Source organism: Anolis sagrei, chromosome Y, assembly GCF_037176765.1.
Source record: "Anolis sagrei isolate rAnoSag1 chromosome Y, rAnoSag1.mat, whole genome shotgun sequence".
In the NCBI taxonomy this organism is placed as follows: Eukaryota; Metazoa; Chordata; class Lepidosauria; order Squamata; family Dactyloidae; genus Anolis; species Anolis sagrei.
This window is the reverse complement of record NC_090035.1, coordinates 80,303,225-80,317,663: the sequence shown is the minus strand read 5'-3', so window position 1 is coordinate 80,317,663 and position 14,439 is coordinate 80,303,225. Positions and strand designations below refer to the sequence as shown.

Genomic DNA, 14,439 nt, shown 5'->3' with positions numbered 1-14,439 from the left:
GGATGTATAGTTCACCTGCAATCAAAGAGCACCCAAAGTGGGAATTGGACCAAACTTGGCACACAGAGCCCCCAGAGAAAAAAAATACTGGAGGTCTTTGGGGGAAATTCACCTTGATTTGGGGGAGTTGTAGTTCACCTACATCCAGAGCGCACTACGAACCCGAACAAGGATGGATCTGGGCCAAACTTGGCATGCATGCCTGATATACCCAAAATTGAATACTGGTGGGTTTGGGGGAGAATTGGCCTGGACATTTTGGAGTTGTAGGTACTGGGATGTATAGTTCACCTGCAATCAAAGAGCACTCTGAACTCCACCAAAGATGGATCTGGACCAAATTTGGCACACAAATTAGATATAATACTAGTCCCCGTTGAGGCCAGAGATTTTTGGGAGAAATCATCCAAAATTATCAGATCTCATGTATCTTATCCACCCGCTTTCATGCGGAACGATGGGTGTTTTGTTGGCTTTCGACAATAAAGTCTCCTTTGGGAGGGGTAAACCAGGATAACAACAACAACAACAACAACAACAATTTATTCTATCTATTCTATACACTTAATTTTAGGGAATTGGTGCTGGATTCCGTCCAAGACTGAAATTGCATCTTACACTGTAGAATTAATGTAGTTTGAGACCAGTCTGCCACCATGATTCAATGCTATGCAATGATGGGATTTGTAGTTTGCCCTCTTGGGCAGAGAAAGAGAAAGACGATGCAGACCTACAGCTCCAAATATTCCATAGGGTGCAGTTAAAGTGGAATCATTGTGCAACAACTGCGTAATGCGGAAAGGTCTCATCTCAGAGCCATTTGCATTGGGGAACGCTACAACTCTACAACTCCCATCATCCAGGCATGGCTAAATCAAACCTGCAAATGGAATATATATATATATATTTCCCATTCCAAACCAAGTCTGGAAATGGAGAGCGTGGTCCAACTGCTGGCATGCGTTCGGCAACTCTCAAATCGCATTTAGCTTGATTTCATTACTGGGTTCCAATTGCATTATCGGCTCTTTGATGACCGGGATTCGGTTATTCCTGTGCCGGAGGCCGGTAAAGCAAAACACAACACAATCACGAAATAAATACATTTTAGGAAACAGTATTTTAGGCGCAAACAGGAAGCTGCTGGGGGTGGGGAGCATCTACGGAAGAATGGGGCAAATCCAGGATGTGGCCCCTTGGACTCTTTTTCTCAGGCCCTCCTCTCTCTCGCCATCCTATTCTTCTCTTTCCTTCCTTCCTTCCTTCCTTCCTTCCTTCCTTCCTTCCTTCCTCCCTCCCTCCCTCCCTTCCTTACCTCCCTCTTTCTCCCTCCTTTCTTCCCTTCCACCCTTTCGTTTTTCCTTCCTTCGCTCTCTCCCTCTTTCTCCTTCCCTCCCTCTTGTCTTTCCTTCCTTCTTTCTTTCCTTTCTCCTTCCTTCTCTCTTTCTCCCTCCCTCCATTCCCTTCCATCCTTTCCTCCTTCCCTTCCTTTTCTCTTGCCTTCCTTCTCTCTTCCCTCCCTGTCTTTCCTCCCTCTTTCTCCTTCCATCCTTCCCTTTCCTCCCTCTCTCCCTCTTTCACCTTCCTTCCTTCTTTCCCTTTTGTCTTTCCTTTCTTCTCTCTTTCCTTTATCCTTCCCTTCCTTCCATCCTTCTCTTCCTCCCTTCCTTCCCCTTTTCCTCCCTCTCTTCTTTTTCCTTCTTCCCTCCATCCCTCTCTTTTGTCTTTTCTTCCTCCTTCCCAATGACTTTCTCCCTCCCCCCATTCCCTTCCTTTTCTCTTGCCTTCCTTCTCTCTTCCCTCCCCCTTTCTCCTTCCATCCTTCCTTCCCTCTTTCTTCCCTCTCTCCCTCTTTCGCCTTCCCTCCTTCATTCACTTTTGTCTTTCTTTCCTTCTCTCTTTCCTTTATCCTTCCCTTCCTTCCATCCATCCTTCTCTTCCTCCCTTTCTTCCTGCCTTCTCTTTTTCCTTCCTACTTCCCTCCCACTTTCTCCTTCCATCCTTCCTTCCCTCTTTCCTCCCTCTCTCCTTCACCTTCCTTCCTTCTTTACTTTTGTCTTTCTTTTCTTCTCTCTTTCTTTTATCCTTCTCTTCCATCCATCTTTCTCTTCCACCTTTCTTCTTTCCTTCTCTTTTTCCTTCCTTCTACCCTTCCATCCTTTTGTCTTTCCTTCCTTCTCTCTTTCCTTCCTCCTTCCCTCCCTCTTTCTCTTTCCATCCTTCCCTTCCACCCTTTCATCTGTCATTCTCTCCTTCCTCTCTCTCTCCTTCTCCTTCCCTTTTTATTTCTTTCCTTCTCCCTTTCCTGTACCTTCCCTTCTTAACACTACCATCCATCCTTCTCTTCCTCCCTTTCTTCCTGCCTTCTCTTTTTCCTTCCTCCTTCCCTTCCACCCTTTTGTCTTTCTTTCCTTCCTTTTTGTTTTTCTTCCTTCTCTCTTTCCTTCCTTCCCTCCCTCTTTCTCCTTCCATCATTTCATCCTTCCTTCCTTCCCTCTTTCCTTCCTCTCTCCCTCTTTCTCCTTCCTTCCTACCCTTTTGTGTCTCCTCCCTTTCCTTTATCCTTCCCTTCCTAACACTACCATCCATCTTTCTCTTCCTCCCTTTCTTCCTGCCTTCTCCTTTTCCTTCCTCCTTCCCTTCCACCCTTTTGTCTTTCTTTCTTTTTGTTTTTTCTTCCTTCTCTCTCTCCTTCCTTCCCTCCCTTCCCTCCCTCTTTCACCTTCCATCATTTCAGCCTTCCTTCCCTCTTTCCTCCCCCCTCTCTTTCTCCTTCCTTCCTTCCTTCCTTCCTTCCTTCCTTCCTTCCTTCCTTCTTTCCTTCCCTTTTGTGTTTCCTTCCTTTTCCCTTTCCTTTATCCTTCCCTTCCTAACACTACCATCCATCCTTCTCTTCCTCCCTTTCTTCCTTCCTTCTCTTTTTCCTTCCTCCTTCCCTTCCACCCTTTTGTCTTTCCTTCCTTCCCGTTTGTCTTTCCTTCCTTCTCTTTCCTTCCTCCTTCCCTCCCTCTTTTTTCTTCCATCCTTCCCTACCACTCTTCCTTCCTTCCCTCTTTCCTCTCTCTCTCCCTCTTTCTCCTCCCTCCCTCCCTTCCCTTTTGTCATTCCTTCCTTCTCTCTTCGCTTTATCCTTCCCTTCCTACCTTCCTTCCATCCTTCTCTTCCTCCCTCCCTCCCTCCCTTCTCTCTTTCCTTCTTCCCTTTCTTTCTTCCATCCTTCCTTTCCAACCTGTTATCCTTCCTTCTTCCACTTTGGTCTTTCCTTCCCTCTTTTCCTCCCTCCTTCCCTCTCTCCCTCTTTCTCCTTCCATCCTTCCCTTCCTCCCTTTCATTCTTCCTTCCATTTTTTCCTTCCTCCTTCTCTTCTTTCCAGGAGAGAGTGCTAGCACGTGGGCCCCAAATTAAGAAAGTTTGCCCATCCCTGGTCTATGGCCATTTTCAAACCAGAAATGTCATTCTTTCGCATTTTGATGCACCGTAACAAGAAAATATCCTGATTTTTTCCCTCCCAGCCTCCAATGTACGCAATAGACACCAAAATGGGGGAAATAATATTCTATTCCAATTCAGCAAAGCTTTGCAAATTGCTTGTAATAGACTTGAACCTTTTCGCCCCAAATTTCTGTTGATTCCTTGCTCAATTTTGTACCAAAGTGGAGGAATATTACGGGATGCACGTAATGCTTTTGTTGTCTGCCTCTCTTCCTCCCTCTCTTCTCCCTCACCTCGTTTGAACCCCATGCTTTCCCCTATATATCGAGATATCTTTGAGCGCATCCACACTGTTGAATGAATGCAGTTTGAAACCGCTTTTGTCTGCCATGCCGCAATGCTAGAGGATCCTGCGAGTTGAAGTTTGGCTTTTGCTGTGCCCACTTTCAATCCTTTTGTACATACTCCTTTTAAAGTGGATTTTAGCTGACTTCAAGCCCTATGAGGAGCGGCTTAAGGAGCTGGGCATGTTTAGCCTGAAGAAGAGAAGGCTGAGAGGAGATATGATAGCCATGTATAAATATGTGAGAGGAAGCCACAGGGAGGAGGGAGCGAACTTGTTTTCTGCTTCCTTGGAGACTAGGATGCGGAACAATGGCTTCAAACTACAAGAGAGGAGATTCCACCTGAACATAAGGAAGAATTTCCTGACTGTGAGAGCCGTTCAGCAGTGGAACTCTCTGCCCTGGAGTGTGGTGGAGGCTCCTTCTTTGGAAGCTTTTAAGCAGAGGCTGGATGGCCATCTGTCAGGGGTGATTTGAATGCAATATTCCTGCTTCTTGGCCGAATGGGGTTGGACTGGATGGCCCACGAGGTCTCTTCCAACTCTTTGATTCTATGATTCTATGATTCTGTCATTGCACATTTAATTCTATTTAAATATTTATATTTGATGCAATTGGGTTATTAGTAAGGTCATGAGCCACTTTGGGTTTCGATGACGAGAGAAAAGCAGGGAATAGTAATAGTAATAGTAGTAATAATAATAATAATAATTTGCACGTGTACTGTGTTGTTATGCACATGTAAACACAACAACAATGTGCATGTATAGTGTGTCATTATGCACATGTAAACACTACTACTACAACAATGTGCATATGATGCAACAACAACAATAATGTGCATGTGAGCTGTGTTATCATACACATGTAAATACAACAATAACAACAACAATAGTGTGCATGTCTGCTGTGTTGTTATGCACATGTAAATAATACAAAACAACAACAACAATGTGCATGTGTACTGTGTCATCATGCACATGTAAATACTACTACTACAACAATGTGCATGTGATGCAACACAGCAATAATGAGCATGTGAGCTGTGTTATCATACACATGTAAATACAACAATAACAATAATAATGTGCATGTGAGCTGTGTTATCATACACATGTAAATACAACAATAACAACAACAATAGTGTGCATGTCTGCTGTGTTTTATGCACATGTAAATAATACAAAACAACAACAACAATGTGCATGTGTACTGTGTCATCATGCACATGTAAATACTACTACTACAACAATGTGCATGTGATGCAACACAGCAATAATGAGCATGTGAGCTGTGTTATCATACACATGTAAATACAACAATAACAATAATAATGTGCATGTGAGCTGTGTTATCATACACATGTAAATACAACAATAACAACAACAATAGTGTGCATGTCTGCTGTGTTTTATGCACATGTAAATAATACAAAACAACAACAACAATGTGCATGTGTACTGTGTCATCATGCACATGTAAATACTACTACTACAACAATGTGCATGTGATGCAACACAGCAATAATGAGCATGTGAGCTGTGTTATCATACACATGTAAATACAACAATAACAATAATAATGTGCATGTGAGCTGTGTTATCATACACATGTAAATACAACAATAACAACAATAGTGTGCATGTCTGCTGTGTTTTATGCACATGTAAATAATACAAAACAACAACAACAATGTGCATGTGTACTGTGTCATCATGCACATGTAAATACTACTACTACAACAATGTGCATGTGATGCAACACAGCAATAATGAGCATGTGAGCTGTGTTATCATACACATGTAAATACAACAATAACAACAATAATGTGCATGTCTGCTGTGTTGTTATGCACATGTAAATAATACAAAAACAACAACAATGTGCATGTGTGCGGTGTTGTTATGCACATATTATTGGTAAGGTTGTGAGCTACTTTGGGTCTCAATGAAGAGAGAAAAGCAGGGAATAATAATAATAATAATAATGTGCGTGTGTACTGTGTTGTTATGCACGTGTAAATACAACAACTACAACAATGTGCATATGTGCTGTGTTATGTACGTGTAAACACAACAACAATAACAATAATGTGCATGTGTTGTGATATTATGTACATATAAATACAACAATAATAATGTGAATGTGTGCTGTGTTATAATGCACATGTAAATACAACAACTTGTATATGTGTTGTGTTATTATGTACGTGTAAACACAACAACAATAACAATAATGTGCATGTGCTGTGATATTATTTACATATAAATACAACAACAATAATAATGTGCATGTGTGCTGTGTTATTATGCACATGTAAATTTTACAACAATGTGCATATGTGCTGTGTTATTATGTACATGTAAACACGACAACAACAATAACAATAATGTGCATGTGTGCTGTGATGTTATGTACATTTAATACAACAACAATAATAATGTGAATGTGTGCTGTGTTATTATGCACATGTAAATACAACAACAGCAATGTGCATATGTACTGTGTTATTATGTACATGTAAACACAACAACAATAATAATGTGAATGTGTGCTGTGATGTCATACAACAGTATAATAATGTGAATATTATTACTGTGTAAATACAACAGTAATAATAATATGAATGTGTGCTGTGTTCTTATGCACATGTAAACACAACAACAATAACAATAATGTGCATGTGCGCTGTGATGTTATGTACATATAAATACAACAACAATAATGTGAATGTGTGCTGTGTTATTATGTACATGTAAACACAACAACAATAACAATAATGTGCATGTGTGTTGTGATGTCATGTACATATAAATACAACAATAATAATGTGAACGTGTGCTGTTATAATGCACATGTAAATACAACAACAACAATGTGCATGTGTGCTGTGTTATTATGTACATGTAAACACAACAACAACAATAAAGTGCATGTGTGCTGTGATGTTATGTACATATACATACAACAATAATAATATGAATGTGTGCTGTGATGTCATGTACATATAAATACAACAACAATAATGAGAATGTGTGCTGTGTTATTACGCACATGTAAATCAACAACAACAATAACGTGCATGTGTGTTGTGATGTTATGTACATATAAATACAACAATAATAATGTGAATGCGTGCTGTGTCATTATGCACATGTAAATACTACAGATACTAGTACTACAATAATAATAATAATGTGTGCTGTGTTGTTATGGACATGTAAATAAAACAACAACAACGACAACAATGGGGCTCCATTCCTTTCTGGGGTGCAAACCATGCAAAATGGCCCAGGTCTCGTTCTTGCAGACAGGAGTCCACTTAAGAAAGCATTAAAGTGCATTAAGTGAGGAAATTGCGTCCGAATCAAGGTCGCTTTCCCAACCTTCCTCGGCATTTCCTTCTCTTGCAAATAATAATAGTAATTAATAGCAATAGGATAATAATCATTTGGATAGATTGAAGGGCGTCCAATTAAGGCCTTAATGTTTATCATTTTCTCCTCCTACCACCACGATTAAAACCTTAGGGCAGGGATTGGTTTTGTGTTTTGAGAGTTGTAGTTGCTGGGATTCATAGTTCACCCACAATCAAAGAGTATTCTGAACTCCACCAATGATGGAATTGAACCAAAGTTGGCACACAGAACTCCCATGATGAGCAGAAAATACTGGAAGGGTTTGGTGTGCATTGACCTTGAGTTTGGGAGTTGTAGTTCACCTACATCCAGAGAGCACTGGGGACTCAAGCAATGATGGATCTGGACCAAACTTGGCACCAATACTCAATATGCCTAAATGGGAACACTGGTGTTATTTGGGGAAAATAGACCTCGACATTTGGGAGTTGTAGTTGCTGGGATTTATAGTTCACCCACAATCAAAAAGTATCCTGAACTCTACCAACGATGGAATTGAACCAAAGTTGGCACACAGAACTCCCATGATGAACGGAAAATACTGGAAGGGTTTGGTGTGCATTGAGCTTCAATTTGGAAGTTGTAGTTCACCTACATCCAGAGAGCACAGTGGACTCAAATAATAAAGGATATGGACGAAACTTGGCATAAATACTCAATATGCCCAAATGTGAAAACCGGTGGAGTTTGGGGGAAATAGACCTCGACATTTGGAAGTTGTAGTTGCTGGGATTTATAGTTCAACCACAATCAGCATTCTGAATTCCTTCAAAGATGGAATTGAACCGAATTTGGCACAGAGAATTCCCAGGACCAACGGAAAATACTGTGAGGGTTTGATAGCATTGACCTTGAGTTTAGGAGTTGTAGTTCACCTACATCCAGAGAGTACTGTGGACTCAAGCAATGATGGATCTGGACCAAACTTGGCACCAATACTCAATATGCCTAAATGGGAACACTGGTGTTATTTGGGGAAAATAGACCTCGACATTTGGAAGTTGTAGTTGCTGGGATTTATAGATCACCCACAATCAAAAAGTATCCTGAACTCTACCAACGATGGAATTGAACCAAAGTTGGCACACAGAACTCCCATGATGAACGGAAAATACTGGAAGGGTTTGGTGCGCATTGAGCTTCAATTTGGAAGTTGTAGTTCACCTATATCCAGAGAGCACAGTGGACTCAAATAATAAAGGATATGGACGAAACTTGGCATGAATACTCAATATGCCCAAATGTGAAAACCGGTGGAGTTTGGGGGAAATAGACCTCAACATTTGGAAGTTGTAGTTGCTGGGATTTATAGTTCAACCACAATCAGCATTCTGAATTCCTTCAAAGATGGAATTGAACCGAATTTGGCACAGAGAATTCCCAGGACCAACGGAAAATACTGGGAGGGTTTGATTGCATTGACCTTGAGTGTGGGAGTTGTAGTTCACTTACATCCAGAGAGCACTGTGGACACAAACAGTGATGGATCTGGACCAAACTTGGCAAGAATATTCAATATGCCCAAATGTGAATACTGGTGGAGTTTGGGGAAAATAGACCTTGACATTTGGGAGTTGTAGTTGCTGGGATTTATAGTTCACCCACAATCAAAGAGTATTCTGAACTCCACCAAGGATGGAATTGAACCAAAGTTGGCACACAGAACTCCCAAAACCAACTGAAAATACTGGAAGGGTTTAGTGAGCATTGATCTTGAGTTTGGGAGTTGTAGTTCACCTACATCCAGAGAGCACTGTGGACTCAAACAATGATAGATCTGGACCAAACTTGGAACGAATACTCAGTGTGCCCAAATGCGAACACTAGTATTGTTTGGGGAAAATAGACCTCAACATTTGGGAGTTGTAGTTGCTGGGATATATAGTTCACCTACAATCAAACAGCTTTGCACCTTAATCACAACATCATGATGATGATGATGGGGAAACCCCAATCCCAAGCTCCTGTGTTAGTTTCAAAAGAGCCAAAGGTTTTGTTTACAGAGCTAAAATTATATTTTTACAAGTCTTTCCAAGCGTTCTGACCACATTGTCATAGATCAGACAAGGTGACCTCTTACGTTGCAAAGCGGAAATGCACTCTGCACATGCTCAGAGGAACCCTTTCTCTAGTCCCCAGCCCTTTGGAGAAGACGAGAAAGTACTTTGCACATGCTCAGAGGAACCCCTCCAGCCTGTGAAGGAGGGAAAGAGTTCTGCCCATGCTCAGAAGAACCCTCTCCCCAGCTTTGAAAGGGAGAGAAAGCACTTTGCACATGTTCATAGGAACATACTCCCCAACCTTGGAAAGAGGGCACTCTGTACATGCTCAGAGGAATCCTCTTTCTAATGTCCCCACCTTAAATACTCAAGGGAACAGCCTTCCCAGTCCTCAAGCCTTGGAAAATGATAACGCGCTTTACACACGCTCAGAGGAATCCTATATATACATTATCCTATATATTCCACTACATTATCCTGTGTGTGTGTGTATATATATCCTATATATTCCACATTATCCTATATGCACACACATATTATCCTATATATTATCCTATATATTCCATTACATTATCCCACTACATTATCCTATATATACGCTATCCTATACATTGTCCTATATATCCTACTACATTATCCTGTGTGTGTATATATATATATTTATCCTATATATTCCACATTATCCTATATGCGCACACATATTATCCTATATATTTCACTACATTATCCTATATATACATTATCCTATACATTGCCCTATATATCCCACTGCATTATCCTGTGTGTGTGTATATATATATCCTATATATTCCACATTATCCTATATACACACACATCCTATATATTATCCCATATATTCCACTACATTATCCCATATATATATATTCCAGTACATTATCCTATATATACACTATCCTATACATTGTCCTATATATCCCACTACATTATCCCGTGTGTGTGTATATATATCCTATATATTCCACATTATCCTATATACACACATATCCTATATATTATCCTAAATATTCCACTACATTATCCGATATATATATCCTATATATTTTACTACGTTATCCCATATATACATTATCCTATACATTATCCTATATATTCCACTATATTATCATATATATACATTATCCTCTATATATACCACTACATTATCCTGTATGTGTGTGTGTGTGTGTGTGTGTATATATCTATCTATATATATATATCCTATATATTCCACATTATCCTTTCCATAGCTTTGAAAGGAGAGAAAGCACTTTGCACGTGCTCAGGGTAACATTTTCCCTAGCTTTGAAAGGAGGGAAAGCACTCTGCACATGCTCAGAGGAATCCCCTTTACAAACCCCCAGTCTCAAAGAAGAGAAAGCACGCTGCGCATGCTCAGAAGAACCCTCTCCCTAACTTTGAAAAGGGAGAAAGCACTCTGCACATGCTCAGGAGAAGCCTTCCAGCACGAATAAAAAAATGCACTCTGCACATGCCCAGAGGAAGAGTCTTCCCCATCCTCAACCTTTGGAAGATGCGAAAGCGCTTTGCACATGTTCAGAGGAATCCTTTCCCCAGTTTTGAAAGGAAAGAACACACTCTGCTCATGTCCAGAGGAACTCTTTACCCGGCCCTTCTGAGTCCTGAAGAAAAAGCACTCTGCCCATGCTCAGAGGAACCCTTTCCCTGCCCACACCCTTGGAAGATGAGAAAGCACTCTGCCCATGCTCAGAGGAATCCCCTTTACAACCCCGCAGTCTCAAAGGAGGGAAATCACTCTTCACATGTTCAAAAAAACCCTCTCCCTAGCTTTGAAAGCAGAGAAAGCACTCTGCCCATGCTCAGAGGAATCCCCTTTACAGTCCCCCTGTCTCAAAAGAAGAGGAAGGACTCTGCCCATGCTCAGAGGAACCTTTCTAGCCATGAAGCATATATATATATATATATATAGAGAGAGAGAGAGAGAGAGCACTCTGCACATGCCCAGAGGAACCCCCTTCCCAGTTCTCAGCCCTTGGAAGAGGAGAAACCACTTTGCGCATGTTCAGGGGAAGCTTTTCCTAACTTTGAAAGGCGAGAAAGCACTCTTTACATGCTCAGAGGAACCCCCTCCCTAACTTTGAAAGGAGATAAAGCACTCTGCACGTGCTCAAGGAAAGCCTTCCAGCCATGAAGAAGGTAATGTACTCTGCACATGTTCAGAGCAACCCTCTCCCTAACTTTGAAAGGAGAGAAAGCACTCTGCCTGTGCTCAGAGGAACCCTTCCAGCCATGAAGCATATATAGCACTCTGCACATGCTCAGAAGAACCCTCTTTCCCAGTTCTCAGCCCTTGGAAGACGAGAAAACACTTTGCGCATGTTCAGGGGAAGCTTTTCCTAACTTTGAAAGGCGAGAAAGCACTCTTTACATGCTCAGAGGAACCCCCTCCCTAACTTTGAAAGGAGATAAAGCACTCTGCCCATGCTCAGAGGAACCCTTCCAGCCATGAAGCATATATAGCACTCTGCACATGCCCAGAGGAACCCCTTCCCAGTTCTCAGCCCTTGGAAGAGGAGAAACCACTCTGCACATGCTCAGAGCAACCCTCTCCCTAACTCTGAAAGGAGAAAAAGAACTGCACATGTTCTGGGAAAGTCTTCCAGCCACAAAGAAGGTGATGCACTCTGCACATTCTCAGAGGAACAGCCTTCCCAGTCCTCAACCTTTTGAAGATGAGAAAGCACTCTGCCCATGCTCAGAGGAATCCCCTTTACAATCCCCCAGTCTCAAAGGCGAGAAAGCTCTCTGCCCATGCTCAGAGGAACCCTTCCTGCCATGAAGCATATATAGCGCTCTGCACATGCCCAGAGGAACCCCCTCCCTAACTTTGAAAGGAGATAAAGCACTCTGCCCATGCTCAGAGGAACCCTTCCAGCCATGAAGCATATATAGCACTCTGCACATGCCCAGAGGAACCCCTTCCCAGTTCTCAGCCCTTGGAAGAGGAGAAACCACTCTGCACATGCTCAGAGCAACCCTCTCCCTAACTCTGAAAGGAGAAAAAGAACTGCACATGTTCTGGGAAAGTCTTCCAGCCACAAAGAAGGTGATGCACTCTGCACATTCTCAGAGGAACAGCCTTCCCAGTCCTCAACCTTTTGAAGATGAGAAAGCACTCTGCCCATGCTCAGAGGAATCCCCTTTACAATCCCCCAGTCTCAAAGGCGAGAAAGCTCTCTGCCCATGCTCAGAGGAACCCTTCCTGCCATGAAGCATATATAGCGCTCTGCACATGCCCAGAGGAACCCCCTCCCTAACTTTGAAAGGAGATAAAGCACTCTGCACATGTTTTGGGAAAATCTTCCAGCCACAAAGAAGGCGATGCACTCTGCACATGCTCAGAGGAACAGCCTTCCCAGTCCTCAACCTTTTGAAGACGAGAAAGCACTCTGCCCATGCTCAGAGGAATCCCCATTGCAATCCCCCAGTCTCAACGGTGAGAAAGCACTCTGCACATGCTCAGAGGAACCCCCTCCCTAACTTTGAAAGGAAAGAAAGCACTCTGCACATGCTCAGGGAAAGCCTTCCAGCCACGAAGAAGGTAATGTACTCTGCACATGCTCAGCGGAACTCTCTCCCTAACTTTGAAAGCACTCTGCACATGCTCAGGGACAACTTTCCAGCCACGAAGGTGGTGCACTCTGCACATGCTCAGAGGAACAGCCTTCCCAGTCCTCAACCTTTCGAACACGAGAAAGCACTCTGCCCATGCTCAGAGGAACCCTCTCCCTAACTCTGAAAGGAGAGAAAGCACTCTGCACATGCTCAGGGAAAGCCTTCCAGCCACGAAGAAGGTAATGTACTCTGCACATGCTCAGAGGAACTCTCTCCTTAACTTTGAAAGCACTCTGCACATGCTCAGGGACAACTTTCCAGCCACGAAGAAGGTGATGCACTCTGCACATGCTCAGAGGAACAGCCTTTCCAGTCCTTAACCCTTGGAAGACGAGAAAGCACTCTGCCCATGCTCAGAGAAAGCATTCCAGCCACGAAGAAGGTGATGCACTCTGCACATACTCAGAGCAACAGCCTTCCCAGTCCTCAACCCTTGGAAGACAAGAAAGCACTCTGCCCATGCTCAGAGGAATCCCCATTGCAATCCCCTAGTCTCAAAGGAGAGGAAGCACTCTGCACATGCTCAGAGGAACCCCCTCCCTAACTTTGAAAGGAGAGCAAGCACTCTGCACATGCTCAGGGAAAGCCTTCCAAATGAGAAAGCACTCTGCCCATGCTCAGAGGAATCCCCTTTACAATCCCCCAGTCTCAAAGGCAAGAAAGCACTCTGCCCATGCTCAGAGGAGCTCTTCCAGCCACGAAGCATATATAGCACTCTGCCCATGCCCAGAGGAACCCCATTTCCCAGTTCTCAGCTCTTGGAAGAGGAGAAAGCACTCTGCACATGCTCAGAGCAACCCTTTCCCTAACTTTGAAAGGAGAGGAAGCACTCTGCCCATGCTCAGAGGAACCCCTTCCCTGCCCACAGCCCTTGGGAGATGAGAAGGCACTTTGCACATGTTCAGAGGACCACCACCCCCTCCCCAGACCCTACTCACGGATTTGGCTGCTGGGTCTCCTGGCAGAGAGCCGGTGGGGTGCTCACTGTCTCAGCCCAGGCTGGGTCTGCGCCCGGTCTCTCTCTCTCTCTCTCTCTCTTCCTCTCTTCCTCTCTTTCTCCTTCTCTCTCTCTCTCTTTCTGCCTTCCTTCGCCTGGATCCCTCCTTTGGGCGGAGGAGTCCCATTAACCCCTTCGCTCCCGGAGAGAAGGAAAGGGATCAGCAAGCAGCAGCCTTTCTCAGACCCAGTTGGGGGGTCCCAGCATTCCCCGTTGGACCCCCGAATCCGCGGATATGCCAGACTCATTATATGTAGATGATGATGCTGATGATGGGGAGGTTTGGCCCTCTGAATCTACGGATTCCATCATCCATCCATGGCTTGACAACATTCAGTTTAAAAGAGAAACAAATCCCCAAAAGTAAACCTTCGTTTTGCCATTTGATATTAAAAGGATGCATTTCCACTACATTGCCCTGTATATACATTATCCTATATATTCCACTACATCACCCTGTGTGTATATATACAATATATCTATATCCTATATATCCCACATTATCCTATATACACACACATATTATCCTATATATTACACTACATTATCCCATATATATATATATATATACACACACACATACACACTACTAC

At 42.9% G+C, this 14,439-nt stretch overlaps 1 protein-coding gene across 1 annotated transcript in view; it reads right to left on the bottom strand.

Moving 5' to 3' along the window:
- LOC132780803 (G-protein coupled receptor 4) overlaps window positions 1–13,893 on the bottom strand; it is a 48,721-nt gene extending 34,828 nt beyond the window's left edge. Inside the window, exon 1 of the mRNA XM_067462508.1 lies at window positions 13,788–13,893. The gene's annotated coding sequence lies outside the window, so the exon portion shown is untranslated. The remainder of the gene's footprint in view (window positions 1–13,787) is intronic.
- Between the last annotated feature and the right edge of the window lie 546 nt (window positions 13,894–14,439).